The sequence below is a fragment of the Haliotis asinina genome, chromosome 10 (genome assembly GCF_037392515.1).
Source record: "Haliotis asinina isolate JCU_RB_2024 chromosome 10, JCU_Hal_asi_v2, whole genome shotgun sequence".
NCBI lineage: Eukaryota > Metazoa > Mollusca > Gastropoda > Lepetellida > Haliotidae > Haliotis > Haliotis asinina.
Window position 1 is genome coordinate 16,676,818 of NC_090289.1, and position 18,930 is coordinate 16,695,747.

An 18,930-nucleotide genomic window follows, 5' to 3' on the forward strand; every position below is an offset into this window, starting at 1 on the left:
TCAAGCATTAATTAGGTATCACTCATACATGTCCTAAAGGCGTAATGGGTTATTAGGTATCACTCAGACATGCCCTAAAGTCTTCAGGGTTATTAGACACCACTCGTACATGCCCTAAATGCATCGAGGGTTATTGGGTATCACCTATACATGCCCTAAAGGCGTCAAGGGTTATTAAGCACCATTCATACATGCCCTAAAGGCGTCAAGGGTTATTAGGCACCATTCATACATGCCCTAAAGGCGTCAAGGGTTATTAGGCACCACTTATACATGCCCTAAAGGCGTCAAGGGTTCTTAGGCTTCACTTATACATGCCCTAAAGGCGTCAAGGGTTCTTAGGCACCACTTATACATGCCCTAAAGGCGTCAAGGGTTATGAGGCACCATTTATACATGCCCTAAAGGCGTTAAGGGTTATTAGGCACCACTCACACATGCCCTAAAGGCGTCAGGGTTATTAGGCACTACTCATACATGCCCTAAAGGCGTCAAGGGTTATCAGGCACCACCCATACATGCCCTAGAGGCGTCAAGGGTTATTAGGCACCACTCACATGTGTTTATATTTATAGCCTTGTTTCATATAAAACTAACGAGAATGTTGTACAAAGGGTCTGTGCGATCTCATGGTAGTAGAGTTCCTCGAACAACCTCAAGAATGCATGAGTTTCAGAGCGAAATTACCATCACGGACATGAAAGGCGTTGGGGCCTTTGCCCACACAGTAAATTGAGACAGGGTTGACAGGGGTGTCAGTTCGGTTTGTAGTCCCGGCAACATCTGGCCTGCACTCTGTCAAGATGTGTGTTTCCTGATGCATCTCTCGGCAATGAAACCACTGGAACTGGGCACTGAAAACACGTTACTGTGAAGCCTCCCTAAATGAGACTCATCAATGACAAGGTCACAACGTATGGCGTTAAACGTCACTGACGGCACCATCCCAAAGAGCAAAATTTGACGGCAAATTCTGGTTTTGCTTTATTTTTTTATTATTTGTTTTAGCTATAGAACGATGTCCAACTTTTGACAGGCCACATATTTCAGGTGTCGTGGTGGCAGGGAAATGACCACTTGGATGTTGTCGGTCGAAAAGTCGTCAACACTGTCTTGGCACTGACACATAACAAACTTCATCACGTTAACATAAGTATACTTGCTAGTTCCATTTCGTAACAAAAGGCAAGTTATACAGTCACGTCTGCACAATTTAGTCAACATCTTCAGGGGCAACTCATATTCTACTGAAATATAACCCTCAGACCTGACTGCTGCAACAGCCGTTTAGTCAGCACCTCAGCAGATATCTTAACTAAACTTCACTCTATTCAAAATACCCCATCACATCCATCGTACATCCACCTTTAGGATATCTCAGCTCTGACAGAAACTAAAAACTCATCAACCAGACTAAACTTCTTTGGTGAGCAATGTTACCTAAGATCCACTCAAACTGGACTGAAGACACGACTTACAGAATGAATGGCTGTTAAACAGTTTGTCCGTATATGAGACCCACTGACCCAATGGCTCAGAACACCACCGACAAGATAAAGGTATTCACATCAACTACTTTAAAACTGCCACACTGTTGCAGTCCTGATGCGAAATGTACATGTTTCTGGTGGCCAATGATGAACCGGAATCCTAACTGAGAATATTTTTGGGGGGTTGCTTTCAGCAAAGATGGCGTTTTTATGAGTCAGCTGTCAGGCAACAGTTTTCTTCTTTAACCGTTTCATTGCAAATGCGTCAATTATTTGCAAAGACGGTGACGTACATGCTTCTGAATCATGCTTTCCCCTGGCCCCTGGAATGTACATTTAAGTCCTAGATAAGTAGGGAACCTGGCAACAGCGTTGTGATAGGTGGGTGTGGGTGATTGAAGGAGGTGATTTCAATATCTGGACCTATCTCATGTTAAAAGATCACAGGCAAGAGACGAACACTTGAATACCGTTATGCCAACATTTGTCCCGAGGTCAAGGAACTCAGTGATGACCTTTACTGGTACATTTTTCATGTAGGCGGTTTGGTTCATCATCTGGCTTTACAGGCGTTCCGGATTCGATTCACATGCGTTACAATGTGTGAATCCAATTCATGATGTGGACATATTGCTACGGTGACGTGGGACCATGTTTTAGAAACTAACATACTACAACCCTCGAGTCAGACATTTCACTGTCATTCAAACATTCAAGAAATGATCATGGAGACCAACTGCTTTGTCAGAGTGGAAAGTAACTATTTCACTTCATGATATTACGTTATAGCATTTGTTTGACGGTACATCATAATTAAAAAAAACAACATTTCCTTATTGTCTAGTTATTTCTTTGGGGTAATGTAACACCGGCTTAAATCTGATACACGCTGACTTGGTGAATCTTGTATTTATTTCTCTCTATGTAGCGTGCTGGTTACATCACTGAAAGTCAATGAGAGTCACTAATGAGGCATTTGGGCAAGGATTACGTGCCAGTTTAATAAAATCATATGTTGAGTATTTTTTATTACCTATAAACAGTGATTCAAGCGATCATAGGGTTAAATGATCAGACAAGTAAATGACGATCAAATCTTTCAGAATAATTAAAACACGTCCTGAAGAGTCAAGGTCATATAGTCTCGTTGCATATGCTCTCCTCTCCCGACCATCGAACAAAGAATGCCGACGCACGTGATTTTCTTACGAAAAGAACATCGTACTTTATACGACCCCATGTAATGAGAAAGGAAAACGACTGTACGAAAACCTTTGGCGGAACCTGTATGCATGCGGTCAGCATTCTTCATCCCCAATCGATATCGAAAATTGCTAGGGGGAAACAGGAAGCTTATGAGCGAATGCGGTCACGTGACCTTTGCGACAAAAGATGAGCGTCGGGTCTGTAGCCTCCGCCATCTTGGAAAGGCCTACTTAATGTCTCCTCGTCGACAAGAAGCTTAGCCCGAGGCGTACTTCCAAGGACGTGACCTGGATGTACTGTGAAATGTCTCTTAAGGTTTCCAGAGCCGGTGGAATACAGCGTCCATTAGATGAGACCGATAGACGGCTAATTGGCAGATAATTTGCCACCTGTTCCTTGCGATGCATTGACACAGTTCTCTCATAAAATGATTTTAAGTTTCTTGAAGCTTGCCTGCATCCGACTGAGACGAGATTTCATGAGACTGAATGTCAGAAATCTTTAATCTGTGGTTGTTTTGTTTGTACCAATTGAATCATAGAAAATAACACGAATCCCCCATTTTTGAGATACAAATTCAGTGAACGAATTATCTCTGTTCAAAACTTTATGGAGATAGATATAAAAAAATGAAATGGTCTTAGGTGAGCTAGCCACATAGAAATCTGATAAACTATTCTACCTGGGGCATAATACGTTTGTCTCATTACATATAAGACTGAGCGCAATAATCAATCTTTTCTTGACATTTCGTTGTTATTCACTTCTTTTAATTTGTACAGCAGTCTGCCAAGGTATGTCAATCGTCACATCGTCTTCAACATCCTGTATATGCCTCTGAGTAAACTTATGAATAGGCGAATGGGGTTGGTTGGTAAGGATACAGTTGATTATGAAACTGCATTCCAGCATAACGTTCATATCAAGGATAAACAGCTGTTGAATGTTGATTCCATGTTTTATCCTCATCTCCCCCTGAGGTGGTATATGGTAAAGGACCAACGAGGATACCTCCAGGGCTAGTACACGCAGCAAAGGTCAATTTTGACGTCAGGTAAATAGTTTGGCGCTTTTGACGTCACATCGGCGTGAACGCTGCCTTGTTGACAACGCTAGAGTTAGTCATACTCATGTGACAGCGGCATGGCGAATTAAACATAACGCTGCTTATTGCTTCTTGAAGTTCACCACTTTTTTTCATAACTCAGCTGGCAGTTTGAAAACAATGATCATGTTCATTGTGCATTGACATTTGTATTTTATATGTCCAATACATTGATAGAATTTCTAGGGCAAGGGAACAATGCCCGAGCTATGTATTATCTTCCACGGTGAGATTAAGATAACGAAATGCGCAAACGCTGTCGTTTTCGTATTCTTTAAATGATCTTTGCCCAAACAGTGGGAAATACATGTGATCTCAATTGACTTTTGTGCATGTTGGATTCAGTTTCAAAATATGCTGCTTAAGCAATATTCACCCTCTCGCTCTGTTCTGAGGATGAGGCTTATCAAGATAGTCTTACATGAATCTCCACTCTTGCACATTAAAATATGCTGTTGCGCAATAACTGTTTTCAATGACCTTTCGCTAGTCTCGCCAACGATGCGGGTTCGATTCCTCATATGAACAGAATGTGTGAAGTAGAATTGCTGGGGTCCCCCGCCGTGATATTGCTGGAACATTGCTAAAAGCGACGTAAAAACAAACTCATTCACTGAGCTACTGAGTTGACAAGAATCATAACACGTTGTCCTTACTATACTTCCCATTGTTCCATTGTTCTGGGACAATACAAACCGAGACACGACTGGTTGATTGTCTACTAGGTAATTCTCTAAGAACCATTACTAGCAAGAAGTGACGTCACAATGTAACATGGTCGATTATGCATTCACTCAATCATACCAGAGCATAGTGAAGCACAAACATCTACTATTTTACGGGTGCAGTGAGGTAGTCTCATGCTTCGTGTTTTATTCTCGTTATATAACCTGAGTTTCGATTCCTAAACGAGTAAAATTTGTGGGAACCATCGCCTATATTGATAAAATATTGATATGAACAGCGCCTTACTCACTGGGGCTACAAGCGTCGCCACTTTGTGTGTGTTCGAGCGCCAGTAATGTTCAGCTACTTATCTCAACAGGAGTAACCGTGGCACAACACACCTGCTCTGACATACTTTCAAGTCTCAAACACAGGAGCCTCATCCCTAGACTAACAACAGGTCCCCGAAATGACCATATTTGAATGAAAAAAGTCCATAGTTAAAAAATGATAATATATTGAAATGAAGCCTGAGAATCCAGACTTGCCACATGTTCTAGACTTGCATGGGCTTTCTTGGATATATTTGTTTCAGGGTCTGTATGGCAGGCTACACCACCCACGATCCAATGCGCAGGAAAAAACGCAAGGATGGTGCCCATAAAAAATTATGACTTTAATGAGGGAAAGCTCATGGGTGAGTGAGTGAGTATGATTTTATTCAGTATTCCGGCAATATCACGACGATGAAATCCACAAATGGGCTGAAAACATTGTACCCGTTTTGGGCATCGAACCCAGTGTGACGAACGGACGAAACAAACCACTAGGCTACCTTTCCACTCGTAACGGCTCCGGAAACCATTGGTCACCATAGCCATTAGCTAGGATACCTTTCAGGTTTTCGGTAAAACAGTTAACGTTTGACACTGCTAACAATAGGCTTTCTTCACAGTTTAAGCTGACCAAGTGACCCTTTACTAATCAGTCAGCGTTAAACCAAAAATATTTACTCATTCCTACTGGGTACCGCCGTGCAGACGTCCATACCTGACTGACAGGAAATACCCTCTCGGAGCTGCTGGTCAGAATATCGACCACCGTGCTTCCTGCATGTAAGTGTGCATTAACCTGTGAATCGTAAAGTGCTGATATGGTATCATCTAACCAGGTTGGTTTGAGATGTCCATAATATCAACCACTGGTTTAACGTGTATCGATCACAGTGACCTTGATACTGAACACTGTTTGTTTGGTCCAGTATTTACAAGTGAGCGCTGAGGTAGCTGACACGGTTTCGTTTCCCCACATAGGCACAGAGTGACAATCCCATGCCCGGTGTCCGTGATATTGCTGGAATATTACTAAACCAGTCCTCTATATTCACAGAATATCACATCATCGTGTCGTATCAATTCCTATTATACTAAAGCTTAGTCTCTGAATATATATAAATTTATATATATATAATTTTGATTGTAACAAATAAACCCAATTGACAAAAAGGAGCCCCAGGGAGACCAGATATTCTGAACCCGTAGAGATCTATACTTGCTTCATTTAGGGCTATAGCATTGCAGGTAGTGCTAGCATGCAGGGAAATGGTTCAGGGACCGCGAGACAATTCCTGTGTACTCTGTTTAAACTAACCAAATACGTGTACTTTAAAAATCTAGTAGGCACTACATACATGTATAAATACGACAAAGTATAACCTATGTCTTACATTGATGTTTTTTATTCAGTGATAAGGCTTTTGGGTTGTGTTTGCCCAACAGCACGCTTAGCTCAATCACAAGCACAATGGACTATCATTGTGACAGCACTGCATCCATGATTCAAGTTTGATTGTCATATCACCTGTTGAGAAAACTTCTCTATCACAACCAGCCATCTATCAGATCACAGTTAAGCATCAGCGAGGAAGCCTGAGTGGAATATTACGCTGTCAATCGATTTCCATAATGCATATCTCCAACAAGCCGCGCCATCAACATCATGACTGGCCTTGACATCATTTGAAGCAGTAATGGCCAGTGTAAGTCGACGGCACGCTAGACAGCTTTCCAGTAACCTCATTAGCACCTCTTACATGATGCGTCAAGGGATCCTTCAGAAGTTACCAAGTCCAATTATCCGCATCCTATCTTCTCCTGTAGGCGCGGAGCCTTTCAACATCTGCAGCGCAGGGATTTTGACCTAAATTCCTCTTATCAGTAATATCGATTATGGCATTACAGATTAGTGTCTGTTTCAATATTTGTAATAACGGGTTTTTTTCTAAAATAAACGCAATGTATGTTGGCAAGCTCACCGTGTCACAGATGGGCAGCCTGAAAAAGTGCGTAATGCATTACTCCGTACATGCAGGAAAATACAACGTGTAAAAGGTGAACACTACTCACTTAGTAAACTTTTTAACTTGTCTTCAATAACCTTTTGAGAGCATATTTTGTACATAAATCAACAGTGTGTCCCTAGTCTGCTCAAGAACAGTGTCATATAAGATAGCATATGTGTTGGGACAATTGTAGGTCTGTTGGCAGACTGGAGGTAAATCATGGGATGAATTTAACCGCTCACAACGACCTCACAACGGATTCGTAAAGACCTCAGTTCGATTTCAGTTCGACTTTCAGTGGACCTATCTCGATCATATTGTACTCGACCTAAACTCGATCAGCTAGATCTGTGCTCGATCTGCATTTCGACCTAATTTCGACCGCATCTCAAGTCAGTCTCGTCCTAGGTCGACCAGAACGATATCTGCTAGATCTTAGCTTGACAGGTTCTCAATGGAAATTCCATGTTCTGAAGACTATACCCTTGATTTACAGACTGTATAAATTTAAGGACAATTTTTCACCAGAGAATGCCTACCCTCCCATGTAGCCGCAGCGTCAGCTTTAAGGGTCAATCTCATCAGAGTATCTTTCATATGAGTGGAATTTGAGCGGATGGGATGCTGTGCTTTCGTGACAATGTGAAAGCGACAATTTTCACTTTGCCCCGGTGTATTTGATGGCGGTGTACACACGCAACAAGAAACCTCCCAATAGCGGGTCCATCTTCTGCAACTACAAGAACTTCTTCTCCATTGTCTTGCCGACTAGAAGCATCAGACGTCCACATCTTCAACTAGTTACCGCTACGAGATCTGACTGAGGGTGATGACTTTATATTCCCCCGTCAAGTTCCATACCTTTTCATCAGCGATGATGCTTTTCCACTCCACATCTGGATGATGAACATCTTCAGATGGACACCGATTTGGGCCGACGAGTGGTGGAGAATACCTTCGGTATTCTGCCTATGTGGTTCCAGATCCTCCTCGGTTCCCTAAATAACACAGCATACGGTGAACACGGAACCCCAAAGAAACAAAAGAAACTGTATTAAAGTTGTGCAAGATGTATTTACATTTACACTAGGCGATGGATATGAAGAAAATAAAAAAAATATGCAGGATGACAAAAGTTGCTGCAGCACTGTAGTCAAAGCTAGGGAATAAACCAGCCTGTTCCGCTGCACTGCGGATTGTAGGAGAGCACAAAAGACGATGGTGGACCTCTTAGTAGCAGCAGGGTGTGCTACCACTGACAGCTGATTGGCTCTGATGGAGCAACTGGGAAGATGACGACCATTAATTGACACTGAATTAGGTGGAATTTAGGTCGAGATATGCGACCTCGGGTCGAGTCCAGATCGAGTTGGTCGACTGAAGGTCGAGTCGATGCTGAGTACAGATCAACTCAAACACGAACACAGATCGACCCAGCTCGGACCAGCTCGACCTTAAGCACGACCAACTCGACCTAATGTCAATCTAAACTAGACCTTTTTTCGACCTACCTCGATCTATTCTCGATCTGGTCTTGACCCCATCGCGGACCGAAGGTCGCGAAAATTTTTGCCATGTCAAAAATGTTACGAAACCTTGGTAGACCTGAACCAGCCAGGCCTGACCTGACTCGACTTAACTGAAAATCGACCAATTCGTCCCCCTACGCGGCCTTAAGGTCGAGAAGATCGAGCAGTGAGACCGCACCATACAGGTGATAATCACATCTCTACGTGTCCTCGCACTAAACCAGATTTTGTCAAAACAGGTCTCTGACATAGCCAGAGAGTGATTTAAGGTAGGCAGTCAGACAGACAGCTTTATTCGCAACATGGTCCTATATATAGTTTATAGCGTGTGTTAATAGCCTATAATATAGTTTACAATTCATTTGAAGATTAACAAATAGGGATTTCGGTGACTGGGGTTGGTGTTTCGATTCTGCAGACACGGAGAAGGAACCTTCATCCATTAAGAGTGGACAGGAGTACCAGCTTCAGGATGGTGCAAGAAGAGTAGGACCTTTTATTACCCACGTGTTCAGCGTATGGGTAGCTGCATATGAAACGTCACACGAGTGTCGTATTCCGTTGACCTGGGGCCTGTTTCACAGAACTCTCGTAAGCCTAAGATCTCGTAACTTTTCTCGTACCAAACGGGCCCCTGGGCCTAAATTTTCGAAGCTCTCTCAGCGCTAAGATAGTAGTAAGTGCCACTTATTAACATCAACTTACGACTACCTTAGCGCTAAGAGAGATTCGAAAATCTAGACCCTGGGGCCCGTTTAACAAAACACTTGTAAGCCTAAGATCTCGTAAGTTTTCTCTTAGCTATTGTGCCTCCTATACTGTAACACAGGAGCTACGGATGCTACGAGAAAAGTTGCGAGATCTTAGGCTTACGACAGCTTTGTGAAACGGGACCCTGTGTCGTAATGATGTGCTCTGAGATTCTACCAGTTTCATTGGATAACTGATGACCTCTCAGTCCGCTTTGTAACAGAACTACTTTTTATTCAAAACAATCACCTGAATTCATTCATTCTACAACTTGTACGCATTGTGGAAGACATCGTGCAAGAAAATGTTCTACAGTACACAATTCTTCCGCAACCTCTTTATGAAACCGGTTTAGGTTTGATACCATAAAAATAACAGAAATACGTTATTTGGTCAGTTCAATGCACATTAGACGTGGGTTAGAAATAAAATACCACACTCGGTCTCATCGCATACGAATTATACGAAACTCGTGAGCTTCCAATGGTATCTGAACGAGTTTTCGTAATGAGACCGAGTGTAGCAAGTAAGTCACAAGGTTCTTGTGTATGTTCTTGTAAGGGTAGCTGTGTAACCGACATATGTCGATGTAAAAAACAAGGAATAAACTGGTCAACAAATTGCCACCCATCGACAACTGGCATGTCAACATAAATTTGAGAAATTTTCTCAATGACGTTTGTTTATGCAAGTGATGCTCATAGTCATCTGTTGTGTACTGTGTGCAAATATTGCAACATATTCTGAGGGATCGGGTGGTCAGGTTCGCTCAATATTCCGGTTTGTTTTGTTTATGTATTTATATGTGTATGTGCATACGTGCGTGTGTTAATAGGTAACTATTAGAAATATCGTGCTAGTAAATTCCATGTATTTTATTATTGATTTGTTATTGACGTCAAAGCAGAATGATAGAGCAAGGAAAAACAAACACGGTTGCACAAGAAATATGAATATGATTCTGTATACGAGCGTGATAACATTGTGTGACTGTGTACCAGCGCCTTGACTGAGCAACATCCCGTCGCGTACGACCGTGTGGATACACAGTGCCATTTTGAAAGTGTTAAAAGGATTCCACTGTTATTGTTCCAGTACACTATAAAGTATAGATTTTATTACTTTTGTTGGGCTAAGTCCGATCCACCCCACGAACGCCGAGTCAACGTCATCGATCTGACCCAATCTGCTACCGCGGCTTCCACAAACATTGACGTCTGTCAACTGGTTGCCTAGATTACGAACTTTGTGCACCCGTCTAACAAGTGTAAATTGGCACTGCTTCAATGGCCAAAAGCTATGAAATTACTCTATGTGGTCAACTGTAACACATGTTATATTTGACATTACACTTTTTCAGTGGAGTACAGATTCTGTACACCATTCTGTGAAGTACGGATAACTGTATCGTCCATTCTGTCAAAGCCGAGTGACTGAGTGGGTTAGATAGCAGAGGTTAATACTAGCGAGTATTTACCTGAATCTGTGAATGTGGGGTTTCGAACCTTGGATGGGACCCAACCTAATAAAGGTTCTAGAACTCTAGGTTCTGTACTTTGCTGAGAAAGTGTAATTTCAAGCTGAGCATATGTTACACAAGAAACCTGTTGCCGTGAATTCTAGCTTTGTCAGAAATTGATTAATCAAACCCTGATTACTTGCGGATGGCTTATTGCCATGCAACATTCTGCTCTTTTGTAACACGAAGTCCAGAAATATTACATATTTGCATACAATTGATACAAATTTACATCTAAATTAGCAGAATCATATGTTACAGTGACCTTGGAAAAGATTCCCCACTGATCGTATACACCTTACTATACATAATGTACTGCACAAAGCTGCGTGAATTTAGACCCATTCAGTCACTCGCTCATGCAGCTCTGTAACCCCACCCAACCATCCATTAAAACGTGACATGTAAAACCTATTACATGAATACTGTGTATTTATTTGATTAATTCTTTTACCTGGATCATAATGTATAGGATAATAAAAAGGAGAACGCAAAAATATTTATAAGTTTTCAGGTCAATGTCACGCTCGAGGCTCCATACAATTAACACGACACAGAATATCGACGATGATAGAACCATTAGCATACCAACAATCAGACAGTGATAAAGTATTGCTCTTTTGTTCAAGCTTAATATATGTCATAATCCGTATCAATAAACACAACTCGTTTTTTAACATGCTGCTCTGTGCACCATGCAATACCCATTCGGGAGTCGGTATTCTTGTGGTGTACTCAATCACTGGAGTTATAAAACTGCCAGATGTCATTGTACACACGATGGCGATGTAGTTTATTTCTATTAGTTTACATGTACCCACAGACAATCCACACATGCTATCCTTAATCACAAATGCCATGGTTGATTTTTTTAATTATTCCGTGCTGTCAATCTACAGTGGATCAGTCTCGATCAAACGCCATTTGACAGAGCTCTCACATCGATATGAAATATAGTATAACATATGAATGAAAACGACCCGTGAAGGTCCCGGGGTAGAATAGGCCTTCAGCAATCCGTGCTTGCCATGAAAGGCGACTATGCTTGTCATAAAAGGCGACTAACGGGATCGGGTGGTCATGCTTGCTGACTTGGTTGGGACATGTCATCGGTTCCCAATTGCGCAGACCGATGCTCATGTTGTTGATCACTGGATTGTCTGGTCCAGACTCGATTATTTACAGACCGCCGCCATATAGCTAGAGTATTGCGGCGTAAAACTAAACTCACTCACTATGAATGAAAACTGTTTGGTTATGTTTCATATACTCATACGCCATTTATCAGAAGTCTCACGACGTGAAACACAGTATTAATTACTATTGAAAGCATTCTGGCTGGTAATGTTTCATACGACGTGAAACATGATATAGACTCCATATGAAAGCATTTTGGTTGGTTATGTTTCATATGCTTTACTGATCAGGAATGTTTCACCAGGGTAGAATATACTGCTTCATTAATGAGCATCATTTAGTAGTTGGGAACCAGTGGTCAGAGTCCGTTGCCTGTGAACATTTTGTTCACGTTATGGATCTTGTGGCGAAAGAGCATCTGGGGCGAATCCCTGGTGTTAGAAATGCAGCTTTCAGCAAAGCTGTGGTGTTTAACATAACATACACAATCGATTAACACAGGTAAATTGTAAGGTCTCAGTACCCGAGGAATGAGTGAGTGAACCAGTTTAGGTTTACGCCGCAGCAGTATTGCACTTTTATGTCCGCGGCTCAGACAATCCAGTGATCAACAACATGAGCATCGATCAACGCAGTTGGGATACAATGACATGTATGTCAACCATGCCAGCAAGCCTGACTACCCGATCCTTTGTCGCCTCTTACGACAGGCTACCGAAGATCATTTCTAAACCGGATTTTCGCGGGTCACTGTCTAGCAACTGAGTGCATGACAAGCCAAGTATGATGAAGGTGCTGGGGGAAGTAATGTATTCGTTGATCAGGAAATCCCGTTTTCGTGTCCAGTCACTGCGAAATCTATACGTAAACAGGCTCTCTATTCTAGTGGTTATGGCCCGGAAAGCGAATTTTAAATTGTATTGGTAGAATGCGGTGTGGCTTGACCATTTTAGCCGATCTTATACGCCTCGAGCCTCTGTTCGTCTCACATCTGCTACAAATGCTATTCATGTTTGTATACATAAGAGTACTTTCTGACACACTTCGTATGCATATGGCAACCGTCAATATAGCGGGGATATGTCTTCAGTCTGGGGCACACTATTGAACGAAACGCGTGTCTGGTGTACTGGAATACAACAATCGTAAGTTCAAGTGACTTGACAATGCTTCTATACAGTAATGCTACTTAATACTGACAACTCACATAACTCTACTCTGACTTCCAATATTAGGTAGCCTGACAGTTGTAAGATTAATATGATTTACTATTAATTGAATAATTATTGTTTTTTTAAACTAATCGTATACGATGTCCACACCAGTGCAAACGATGTTGGAAAGTCAGGGTGTCGCTGAATCAGACGGCTGCCTTCATAACAATATCACAACCATTTCCATTTTTCACTTCAAGTTTGGAAGGAAGTGAAGGGATCTGGTGTACAACAAACATGCTCAAAGAGTTGAAATAAAAATTCATGACAACATACGTCGGTTTGTTTCCAAGGCGATTCGTCGTAAATCGGAATTGTAGTTGCCACAGGAGATTAACATAGCACAGGCGAGCAATATCCCTAGTAGGGGCTGTTGAATCCTTGAAAGAATACTAGTTGGATTTGCGTCACAACGACGTACGATCTTACCAGAGACGAAATACCTCAGGCTAGTAATTTCCTCATCAACAGAATTCTTCTAATTGTGTTCCATCTATTAACATATTTCATCAAAGTGTTCCAGTAGCTATACGGTATCAGCTGAAGATCTTTCTCATCTCCTTCGTTTGAATTCTGCTGCCCACCTCTCACTAGTGTCAAAGAAAGGGGCGTCGCACGTTAAACTTCTGTCCGCATGTGGTTGATGAATTGGGAATGATATATGCTCCTTGCCTGCCTGTACTTAATGCATTGAATGAAACCACCCGTCACACGTGGTTGTAATTCAACGGGTGTTAAATCCAAGTAATTGACCAATTACTTCCTCACTGGATTATCTGGTCCAGACTCCATTATATACAAGCAGCTGATATTCAGCGGGAATATTGCTGAGTGCGGCGTAAAACTTAACTGACTCACTCACCCCTACTCGTAGTCAGACTTCTCGATTTACTTGTTTTAATCAGCTGTACATGTAATTTCAGAGATGTTTCAATTTCTTCCAGACACCTTGGATTTGCTAATAAGTTGCATTTGAGTAGTGCGGCGCAGAAAATGCAAATATCGCACCTTACGTTTGATTTCTAGAGTTCAAACTGATTTTTCAAATTGTCAAATAGTACAAGGTGATATGCCGTTGTTCCTGCTGGTGTGTGGATGTAGTCATTTTGAAGGATGAACAAACGTATTTCAAAGTCACGAAATTAATTCTCATGACAGAAATACAAGAGAGACACATCAGTGACAAATAGACAATGTCTCTGAAAAACGTCATGAAACCGTTCATCCTTCTCGCTCAGTTTCTATTGTATTTTAAAGCTGAAGAACAATGCGCGCTAGTGTAGACACGAATGACACTTCCAGTATATAATTAAATACCTGTTTTTACTCCAAACGGGTACATGGGTGTATGTGATTCAGCCTTCCAGTCTTTCTTGGAACAGCTCATATTTTTTTCAAAACATACATTTTCATTTCAAAGAATCGCTCGTTTAAAGCTGAATGTCAATGCCATGTTCTGAAACATATATACTCTTATTGCCCTCATTCGTTTTTCACTACATTTAGTTGTGTCTGTGAGGATGTCTAGTTGTCTCAGGTACAGCACATTTGTGGTGCCATAATCACCAGAGAGTTCTCGTTGTTGGTTGTCTTTGATACCACAAGTCTTACAGCCACACATTCCCAATCACTCTCTCGGACATAAATCTCTATATATCATGTGTCTGGTTTTTTTTAAACATTTTTTTTCTTTCTATTCAAGCCAGATTAAGGATATTTGAAAGAAATCTTTAAGCGCCTATATATTTTTTCACTTATCATAAACATCGCTGTTGCAATGTAAAACAGACATTAAACCATTATGTTTTTGGATTATTGTGCACGTCGTACATTATGGCTATACGTTTTTGAGAAACGTTTCAAAAGTTACATTATGCCATCAAAGATAAACATAGAATTGGTATATCGATTTGTTTGCATTGTATAAAATCTGGTATGCCGGGATCGCTTGATAGATCTACAACAAGGAGGACAGAATCTTGAGATTGCTCTGTCGTTGACCTGTGCGATTGTCATTTTGCAATGACCCTGAATGTCTGCCAGTGTTATTGATATTCACTGAAACCAGTATTCACTTATTACACGTATCCTGTTAGTTTGAGCGCTGTGGGATGGCGATATAAATGAGGTCAGGTCATGGACGTTGATGCACTTCTTTTAAACATATAACGTTTTTGTTACAAAATACAGTTTTGACTATCCTTCCGCAGAGATCCATATTGGTGTTAAGTTCAAAACAGCTGAGAAAACCGTTTGAATGGGGGAATGAGTATGGTTTTAAGCCGAAATGTGTAAATTTCATGATCCAATGGACTTTTCAAACGTTTTTTGGCCATCGGGTAATATTCGAGCAATATTCACAAGGGAGGATACTAGAAATGGACCCACACATTGTGCCCATAAGAGAAATCGAATCCTGGTCCTCGAGCGAGGGCTAACCCGAAGGTTACCACACCGCCCTCTACCTGTGTAACAGACTACACGTTTTACGTGTCACGTTTCATCATAACAGTATTCCAATGATTATAAACTACGGATGTAAAGTTCAATGAGAACAAATCCCACACATGCTATAACAATTTCATTTGCATGCGTTCGCAACGTGAGATATTAATACAACCAATCTTCTTTAAGAACTTCCACCAAAACACACACATACGTTTGATATTTGAATACTCATCTCAGTTGAGAACAAAAACAATGTTTATATCACGCTGAAAATCACAAACTCGCTCATTCTTTTATGAAACTGCCACGACATTCGACATACTAATAGTGTGTAATTGAACATGAACAGTGAAGTCTACAAGACCAACGATTATATTCGGGTCAGGACAACAACTGCATATATGCGATAAATGAATAGTTATCTTACTATTTATAGTATGTCATTACTGACGGGCTGGAATTGCATTGGATAGTCATAACATAGTTGCAATTCATTTCTTTCATGAGGTATACATCCATTTTACTACTGTACCGAGCACATTTATCAAACATAAAAGAAAATTAAACTCACAAGTTCTCCTTTGTGTCCAGAACAACTTTCAAACGCAATTACACAACACGCAAGTGTACCAATTTCCTCATTTATTTTGTGGAAATGTTGTGTTTTTCTCAAGAATTCCAACACAGAGGAAATGAATGTCTGTCTGATAAAACATATCACTGCATTCGATCACTGTGGCACTGGAAAATAACCTCGTTTCTGTTCCTGAAGAATGTAATGTAGGTTCATAAGATATTTATTGCATTTATCATTACCTGATGGCCAAAAAAAAGTTTGAAAAGTCCATTTGATCATGAAATTTACACATTGCATCGTATATTTCTATGCAGATATTGTCATTCAAGAATGAAATATGTATTATTTTGTTGCTGATAAGCACCCAGTGCTCTTAATGATGCACTTGTATTTTCTTTCCAGGAAGTTTTTTTCTGGAATTAAAACTCATAGGAACATACATAAGACGGCTATACCTCAGATTAATTAATACGTTCTTGTGATAAACGTTTTCTTGTAATACTGTTACTAATGATCCCGTCCATCGCATATATAATGAAACTGTATTTGCGTTAACTACATTGATTATGTGTTTGATGTCTCATGAGGACAGACACAATTGTCAAGAACAGGCATATTTGATTACAAGTTTCCGACATATTGCACATAAATGTTACTAATTTCCAATTTCATGAATTATATTATAATGTATATAGTAGTTTTAACGAATCACGAACAGAAATGAAATGCTCATCACCAATATGGACATTTGACGGGGTTAGTGCAGTACAAGATGACTCAGATAACAGGGTTCTATAGACGTGTTTGATTTCTTCGATGGCACGTTGGACATTTAAAGGAAACAGTTCATATCTAACCAGAGATGCAGTTAACAGTATGTCGTCCGAGATTCAGGGTGATTTGTCAATCGTGAACGCAAGTGTTAACGGACGGTTACTTGGAGAACGAAATGTGAAATGCTGGACTTACTCATAACAGAAATTTATATATTCGGGTACTCGTTAAGATCAGGGTTAGAACTGGTCTTCGGCAACCCATGCTTGTCGTAAGAGGCGACTAACGGGATCGGGTGGTCAACATCGCTTCCTTGGTTGGCACATGCCATCGTATCATAGTTGCGTAGATCGATATTTATGTTGTTGATCACTGGATTTCCTTATCCCGACTCGACAATTTACAGACCGCAGCCATATAGCTGGAATATTGGTAAGTGTTCAATCAATCCATCAACCAATCAATCAATGGGGAAGTCAAGAAACAAGCATACCCATGAAGTTTAATGGTGTTTGACTTCTTGTTCATGTTACTGACTCATACGTAGCAACATATCACCTCGAATTTCCCGAGACACAATAAGATGTATAAATCTGGCTTCGATGACCTGATACAGTTAACAGTACAATAAGCAAGTCCCGTTAACTAATGTATACCCCCAAAACTCCAGGATCCTGTTTCTGGATCTATCAGAACCATAGCCATTGCCAAGAAGGTGGACGTCCAAGACGTCGTTTACTTCGGACTGTCCTTGCCCACGAAGGCAATTCCAACGAGTCAGTAATGACAGTAATCGGTCCCTCAGAGTACTAGTAACTGTAAAACCCGACACAAGACTGCATGAGAAGCGGCTGACTTTAGTTGATGTCCAGCAAGACTAAAAAAAGATTCCAAGATTCCTTTGGTGTCTTCATTTCATGTCCAATGCATAGTCGATTTCCTGCTCATATACGAAATGCAAGGCCAATGCTTTCAAGAATCGTCAGTACCAAAAAAGTACCAAATATGTCCTTCTGAAAAAGGAAGGTATTTTTATGGATATACAAGTTGTCTATACTGTGAAATGCGACGCTTCGATATAGTTTCTATTGTCGTTGTCAAGCAAGTGATACAGGAGAAAATGTTTTTGAGAGAATGTACACACAAGACATTATTTGAATGCATTAGAGATGAGTTGTGAATACTTTAGATGAGGCTGATGTACAAAGCTTGTATCAGAAAATTGAGACAGTTGATTGGAAGCTACTTAGGTGAATTAGAGATTAACCAAAAATGCCCATAAAAGTAGTAATAATGTGTCTCTATATCCCTTTTCATGTATGTATGTATGTATGTATGTATGTATGTATGTATGTATGTATGTATGTATGTATGTATGTATGTATGTATGTATGTATGTATGTATGTATGTATGTATGTATGTATGTAGGTATGTAGGTATGTGTGTGTGTGTGTGTGTATGTATGTGTGTGTGTGTATGTATGTATGTCTTTTTGTGTGTGTCTCTCTCTCTCTCTCTCCGTGTGTGTTTATGTGTGTTTATGTGTGTGTGTGTGTGTGTGTGTGTGTGTGTGTGTGTTTGCGTGCGGGCGCATTAATCCGATGTCAGCTTTACAGTGCTAGGCCACTAAGATATCAAGTCACAGTTTCAACATGATTACCAAAATTAGACTCTGGTTACAGACAACGAGACGATCAGTTCTGATTTTATTTTCCAAACGATGATATGTAACCAAGTACCATATTTCAACGCCGTTGACTATGACGCCGTCGGGATTCGAACCCCGTCTTCCCGCAGATGCAATATCCACTGTACCACAGAGGCGGTCGCAATTATATCAACGCAATATTCTTCCTTCAACCCTTAACGGTGTGGTTGATTCATTTAACAATTACTATCAACATTCACGTACACTGAAAACAAGGGATACGATTTATAGCATAACAAATCTTGGAAATTCGGCAAGCACCGAGCATTGTCAGCGAAATGATCGCTTTGTGGTACTCCGACATCACTAGAACAAAAACGTTTTTCTGTACCACCCACGGAACAGAATAGACTGTAAGTACAGCTAGTCCAAAGGCTTGTTAAATGGGTGCTTGTGTGTTCAGTTGTACACTGATTGCTATTTGGCAGTCAGTATAGCCTCATACCGTGCTTGTACTAAACACGG